This window comes from Mastomys coucha, unplaced genomic scaffold (genome assembly GCF_008632895.1).
Source record: "Mastomys coucha isolate ucsf_1 unplaced genomic scaffold, UCSF_Mcou_1 pScaffold11, whole genome shotgun sequence".
In the NCBI taxonomy this organism is placed as follows: Eukaryota; Metazoa; Chordata; class Mammalia; order Rodentia; family Muridae; genus Mastomys; species Mastomys coucha.
The window spans coordinates 16,477,346-16,485,133 of record NW_022196893.1 but is presented as its reverse complement, the minus strand read 5'-3'; positions in this window follow the sequence as shown (position 1 = coordinate 16,485,133).

The window sequence follows — 7,788 nt, the reverse complement described above, 5'->3', positions numbered from 1 at the left end:
CTCTCTCTCTCTCTCTCTCTCTCTCTCTCTCCTATCTCTGTAATGAAGGAGCATGACCAATGCACCATCTAGAAGAGTTTATTTGGGTTTTATGGTTTCAGAGAGTTGGAGTCCATGATGGTAGTTGAAGGCATGGCAACAGGCACAGATGACAGCTCACATCTCAAAACTACAGCCCAGGAGACAGAGAGCACACTGCCAATAAAAAGGCCTTTGAAGCCACAAGGCCCATGCCCAGTGACACACCTCCAACAAGACCACACCTCTGAATCCTTCCCAAACAGTTCTACCAACTAGGGACCAAGCATTCATATGAGCCTTGGGGAACTATTCTCATTCAAACTGCCACATAGGGTCTCACTATCTGGCTCTGGCTGGCCTGAGAATCCCTGTGTAGACCAAATGGGCCTTAAACTCACAGCGGTCTGCCTGCTTCTGCCACACAAGTGCTGGGATTAAAGGTGTGTTCTACCACACATGGCCCTACTAGCTTCCTTGGAGACAAATGACAATGAAGACTCTCTCTATATACAGGCAGAGCAGGGTTACACATGTCACATCATGCTGGAGAGGGCATGATGTCATTGGCTTCTTGTAGATGATCTGCTGAGGTATCCTTGGGGCCAGCAATTATGAGCTCTCCCCACCCCCCAAGCAATGCATGAACCCTGTTGTCCCTTGGGAAGTCCAGTCTTCATGAAGAAGAATGGATGGAGAATGCTATGTGCCTGATAAGTAAGGATGTGTGGTGTGGTGGAAAAGCATTGTTAGCAATGGATGATCCAGGAAGATTCCAATAAGGCTGGGTAGCTTCTACCAAGATACAAGAGAGTGGAGAGCACTCCATATGAGGGAAAAATGACAGGAGCACAGAGCGTTCCAGAGAAAGAAGATCTTCAGGAACCTACCATACAACCCTAACCATAACTGTAGAACCCTAAGCCTAAGCTTAGCCATAACCCTAACACCATAATGCCCCTAATCAGACTCTAGCCAAATCAGTAACCCTAATCCTACATCTAGCCCAAGCACTGAACTAGGACTAAAATGAATTACAAACCAATTCCTGACACCAACTGTACCAAATACCCTAATGCTGCGTCAGGATCTATTGCTAATGCCAGCCCTAAGATGAACCCTAGCTCTCACCACAATCATAACCCCAACCCTATGAAGCTCTATGTATAAGTTTAGACCTAATGCTAATCCTAACCCTAGCTCTAACCTTACCTTCAACCTACAACTAGCCATACTACACTCCTAGCCATAACCCTTACCCAGGCCCCAGTCATAACCCTAACCCTAGTGCTAACTGTAAGCATCACATAAGCCTAGCCCTAACTGTTCAGAACCATAACCCTAGCAGAAGACAAAGCTCTGTACCTGACCCATACATTGGCTCTAACCCTAGTCTTAACCCTAAAATGAATTAAATGTAGCCCAAATTCTAAACCCAGTCCTAACCCTAGCTCTAACCCCAGCCCTAACACAGGGACAAAACAGTTAAATGCCCGCAGATCTTACATGGTTACACTGCGTTGTATGACCCGGGGGCAGCTCATGGGATCCTTAGGGCTGTGGTGGTGCTGATGTCATGGGCAGAGCCCGTGTGGAGGTAGCAAGAGGCTCTGGCAAGGCCTTGGCTTCCACACCCAGCAGCGCTAATGAGGGTCTGTAAAGGCTGAGGGAAGGGGCAAATTCAGGAACAGGACAGGTGAGTGGTTCACTCCCTCAGAGACACACATTCAATCTCAAGATTCTTATCTTCTCCAACAGAAGGTGGCAGCTCACCCCTCTGATCCCAGTACTCAGGAGGCAGAGGCAGTCGGATCTCTTAAGTTCGAGGCCAGCCTGGTCTACAGAGTGAGTTCCTGGATAGCCAGGGCTACACAGAGAAACCTTGTTTTGGAAAGCAAAAGCAAACAAAACAAAACAAAGATTGTCAGCTTTGAAGAACAGCTGGCCTCTTGGGAGACAGGCAGGGTGGCTCTGATTCCCAGGGGCGAAGCTGGAGGCCAGTGAGCTACAGAGCAGTTTGTGATCATGACTCTGTGTCCTTGTGATATCCGCTATGGGGGACAGTTTGTATAAGGGATGGCTAGATGCTTACCCAGTTCAAGGGCCAGGCTGACTACTTGCAGAAGCGGGAACAGGAAACTCCTGTGTGGCTGGAGACCTGGGGTAGCCTGTCCTGAATTCTCAAGTCCACCGTCATCTTTAACAAAAGTGAATTTCGTAGGCCCGGAAGAGATTCCCTATAAGGCAGCACTGAAGGGTTGAGACCAGGCTGTCACCACAGCTGCTCCAGTGCCCCTTAGTCTCAGAACCCTTGGTTTTTCACAAGGCAGAGCTGGACGGACCCTTGGCATTGCAACCCCCACTTCCTGGCACACAGTAGTGGCAACCATGGCCCTGGTGGATTGGTCTGAAGCCAGGCCAGGCCAGCATGAGAAGCAAGTCTCCCGCCTTCTAAGTCTTTCCACTACTTCATTGGATTCCTTAGAAATTAGCAATGGAAAAGCCATCCCACACCTCCGTTCTGGGAGAGTCACTCTTTCCATCCTGGTCCCTTGAGAACACCTGGGGTTGGGGGCGGGGGAGGGAGGGGGGACCTTTCAGATCTCATGCAATGCAACGGTGCTGTGTTATGTCACCTGGGCCAGTTCACAGGACGCTTTGGGCTGTGGTGATGTGGCTGTGGTGTTGACATCATGGGTGGAGCATGACTTCTCTCTTAGCTTCCACCCCATGGGGTTGTGTATCCCATTCAGCTGCCCCAGGGGTGGCGGCGGCAGCAAAGCCCTGGAACTTTTCCTACCCAGGAAAGCATGGACACACAGCTGTGCCCACGGCAATCTGCCCTTGTTGGGAAGTACTAAGAAACCAGTGTTGCAGCTAGTGGACTGTGCTAAACCCTAGGCAAGCTGCCTCACCTGCCCAGCTTCTGTTTGCTTCTCCATAGACCCAGATAACAGCCATAGGATAGTGAGGAATCAGTAGGCAGCACAAGGTAAGAGTCTGGGATGGTGCTGGGCATGCAGTAAGTGCTTAGCAAATGCTTCAGCCACCTGATGCCCAGCCAGATGCCCGCCTCCCACTTCCCTCCCTTCTTCCTATTAACTGTACTTTCTGTCCGGTAGCTGTGCCACTTGCTGGCAAGAGAAAGAGAGAGAGAGAGAGAGAGAGAGAGAGAGAGAGAGAGAGAGAGAGAGTCAAACGGGACAGATTGTGATGTTAATACTAGCAGTCTAGCAGGAAGCAGCAGAGGCCGGTCCAAACTGTCCAGAGTAACTTGTTGGAGTGTTCTGTGATGACCTAAACAGTCTTTATGCTGCACCCAACGTAGCTACAATTAGCTTGTATGACCACTGAGTCCCCAAAAATGGATGAGCAGGGAAATTATTTCATATATTATTCTGTTTCATTTTTAATTAAAATTAATTTGTGTGTGTGTGTGTGTGTGTGTGTGTGAGAGAGAGAGAGAGAGAGAGAGAGAAAGAGAGAGAGAGAGAGAGGAGATTGAGAATGGTAATGGTTGGTGTGTGCGTGTACCCATAGGCCAGAGTCTAGATGTAGAAGTCAGAAGACAACTCTCAGGAGTTGATGGAGACAAAGTCTCTTTGTTTTTTCTGCTGCTCTGCTATACTCCCAGCTATCAGGCCTCGAGCTTTCAGTTCGCTCTCCTTGTCTCCCTCCCATCCTACCAGAGGAGTGCTGAGATTACAGATTCATGCATGGCACCCAGCTTTTTGCCTGGGTTCCAGGGATCAGTCTCAGGTTTATGTGGCAAGTGTTTTCCTGTTGCTCCATCCCCTCCACCCTCATTTCACCTTAATGTAAATCCACATCACACTGAAGTCCTCCTGTGTGGCTGGCTAACGGCTGTGCGACTGGACAGCATAGATACAGAGACAAGACAATTCCTTCACACCAATGACAGCTATTTAAATTCACCAGGTCATTTCCTACCATTTCGTTCTAGGATGGCACATGCCTTAGACCTCTTTCTTTGAAAGCAGAGCTCATGACAGAGACTGGCCCCTGGGCTTTGGGTCAAGGGATGAGATCCCAGAGGAAGCCAGCTCAAGCATGCTTTACTATGTCAGCCCCTGAGGCAGGAGAATTATTTGTTTTATCGACTACTTTTCTCATCTTTCTGATCAAATACCCAGCAGGAAGCAAATTGACAGGTTGGGGAGATGGTTCAGTCTGCAAACTGTCTTCTGCACAAACATGAGGGCCTGAGTTCAAATCTCCAGAACCCGAGTAAAAAACTGGGGGTTGGGGTGGATAGATAGCTTAGCGGTTAGAAGCTCTCAGGGGACCCAAGTCTGTTTCCCAACACCTATGTCTGTCCTGCAGCTGATGTTATTTCCAGCTTCAGGGGGTCTGAAAACTTCTTCTGACCTCTGTAGATACACACATACACACACACACACACACACACACAGACACACACACATACATACACATACACACACATATACACATACATACATACACATAAACACATACATACACACATATACACATACACACATACACATACACACACATACACACACACATACACACATACACACACATAAACACATGCAAACACAAACACACATATATTCACATACAAAGCAAATGAACACCAATGAGGTGTGGTAGTTCATGCCTGTAATTAATTTAGCCACACTAGTAAGCTACAGACAAGTTCAGTAGGAGACTCTTGTCTCAAAAGCGTAGATGGAGAAAGATTGAAAAACACACCTGATGCTGACACCCAGCCTCTGCATACACACACATACACACACACACACACACACACAGATGTACAAACATATATACATGTACATACACACGAACACATATATACACATGTTGACATCTCTACACTCCTGGGCTGGGTTAGTCTAGATCTTGTGCAGATTCGTTCCTGGAGGGGATGCCAGGAATGGCCACCACAGGCAGGAACAGTCTAAGTGGCACAGGTCCTCAGCTAACCTGTCACTGTGAGAATGGTTTGGAGGCTGTAGCTGAGTTAGGGTTGAAAAGGCCTAGGTGAACAGGATCTGCCCTCTGCAGGCCACTTCCTTCATCAATCTCATCGGCTTGTGCCTTTGGGAAGGTATTGTGCCAGATCTTGGAAGTGGTGACCAGCAGCTACAGTTACTATGATGACACCAGACCCAAGGCTGTGATGGACACTCAACACTTCCTATTTCACACATATTCCAGATGAGCAGCCTAGCTGGTCTGGGGGGGGGGTAGCTGTGGGGGGGTCTGTCCCTTTGTCCCAGGAGGATCCAATCTGATGGCTGGGCTCTGGGACCCTGTCCCTTTATCACATCGGGATCATGTCTAGTGACTGGGCTATGGGGCTCCAGTCCTCTGTCTGAAGAATGCTAAGCTCTCTACCGAATTACTTTTTTCTGGCCATGGACACGCATATCTCCATTTTGAAAACACCAGGAGGTACTGGTATGAGTAGTCCTGAGACCGACTCTTCCCTGCCCATAAGCCCAGGTCTTCTTGAGAATCAGGATCAGCACCCTTTGTGTTGATTTGTTTTTCTGCCTCATGCTACATAGGCAAGAGGAGGCCAGAATGATCAAGAGATGGTGTGGACTTGACACACCTGTCACCTCAGCATGTGAGCTTTCCTCATGACACTTAAGGTTGTCTAAATCCAAAAAAAGCTCATCTCTTTTCATCTCTACTGGAATTGAGCACATGAGATATCTCTTCCCAGCTGTAGCTGAGGCCTCAAATGAGTGGACTGTGAAATCTACCTCCTAGTAGATGAATCTTCCTGCTAGACTTGGGACTTCACATTCAACAAAGACTAAGGTTGTAGGGAGGGAGAGAGGAGCAAGCTAATAGCCACCCCTGAGCCTAAGTACCCCTCTTAGTTCTTATAGAGGTTTGAATGTGAATGGCCCCTAGAGACTCCTATGTTTGAATACCTGATTCTCGGTTGATGGAACTGTTTGGGAAGGATCAGGAGGTGTGGCCTTATTGGATGTATGTCCTTGGGGGTGGGGTTTGAGGTCTCAAAAGAATCATGGCATTCCTAGTGTGCTCTCTGCTTCCTGCCTGTGGTTTTAAGATATGAGCTCTTAGCTGTTCCTACATGATTCTAAGCCTTGGAACTGTACATGCATTTAAATGCTGTCTTTTATAAGTTGCCTTGGTCATGGGATTTTATCACTGCAATAAAAAGTTAACCAGTACAGTCCCTTCACATGAGGACACAGTTTCTCAGGTCAGGGCTTACTTCCCACCCTTTGCCAGCCACAATATCGTCTGACACTCACAGTCCATTGACATTTGAAGAGATGAGTCAACAAAGTCTGGACACAATGGAAGTCCCACAGAAGCAGTGCTGGTATCCATGTTGTTTGTGGCTGGTCTTCCAGCCTTATAAGATGACCACTAGACCAAGAAAGAAAGTCAAGTAGTAAAGTAAAAAAAAAAAAAAAGATTGGGCTATCACTGAAAAGGGTGGTTCTATAATCATAACAGAGAACTAAGAAGAGGCAAAGGTGTGACAGAAAACCATAACTATACTAGGGAAATATATAGGGAAATATCTGCAAAAGGTTGGGATGGAGCTCAGTAATGAAGCTCATTCAAGATCTATAGAAGAACTAGCAAGGAATGTATATATAGGGCCACTTTTCCCTGAGGTTCGGGGGCTGTATAAGAGCCAGAAGACAATCTTTTGGGGGGGGGAGCTACATGATTGAATATGTGAGAATGCCTTTGTTGGCCAGTTAGATGTTATCAAAGGACATGGGGGAAGGAGGCCAGGGGGAGTTTGATGAGACAAAACTCCAACTTCCAATATAGTGATGATAAAGTCTAATTTCAAAGCATAGAAATTAGGCTGGGGTAAAGATTGACATGAAAACCTCTTCATGATTGTAAAAGCCCGGAGGGAAAGATGTGACAGACTTGGAAATAACCTTGCTGGCTGTCCTGATGAGGGCATTGAGGGACGACTGCCCAGCAGACACTGCTGGGAATGTTCCAGTCCACGGATGTGTCTCTTCCTCCACACCTCTGGCAAAGCAGCTTCCCAGCATTGCAGAAAGTGGAGCTGGGGAGGACTGGCTGAGGCAGCCACCTTGGCTGGAGTAGCAAGTGGGTTTTTCTATAGAGACAGAACGCTATCCTGTAACAGAAATCATTATCCCTGACAGCGAACCTCCTCCTCCTGGAGGAAAGTGGCAGGTTCTGTGTGTACATCACAGTCACCTATGAATTATCCTTTCAATGCCCCTATGAACTGCTTCCAGAATCTTGTTGGCTCCCTTATTGATTAATGAATTAAATCAAACCATAGGTGGATTTATTTTCTCTTTTTGTGAGAAGCACGATTTGACCTCCAAGACTCTGGGTCTATAAGAATTTACATTCACAGTATGTGGTATATAAGTTGCAAAAAGAAAAAAAAAAAGAAAAAGACAAAAAACAAAACAACAACAAAATTAAGCACAAACACCAGTCTCTAAACAAAAGAAATGACCTACCCGATGAGGAGAGAAGGTGAAATCAACAGTAGGTCCTTTCAGTCTCAGCAGGTCCCTGCTGGCTCAGTTCCTGGTCTCTGCTCGCAGAGGGGCTGGTCAGGGGGAGGATTATCCCCCTCCCCCGACTGGCTCTGTCTTAAGAAGGGTTTTTGGGGTTTGGGGACTGGAGAAGGCTGCATGGGACATTGCCGGTGGCCAGGAGAGTGTGATGGGTTTTTAGGTCTGGGTGTTAGCAGATTGAGCATTGGTGGGGGTGGGGTTAGGT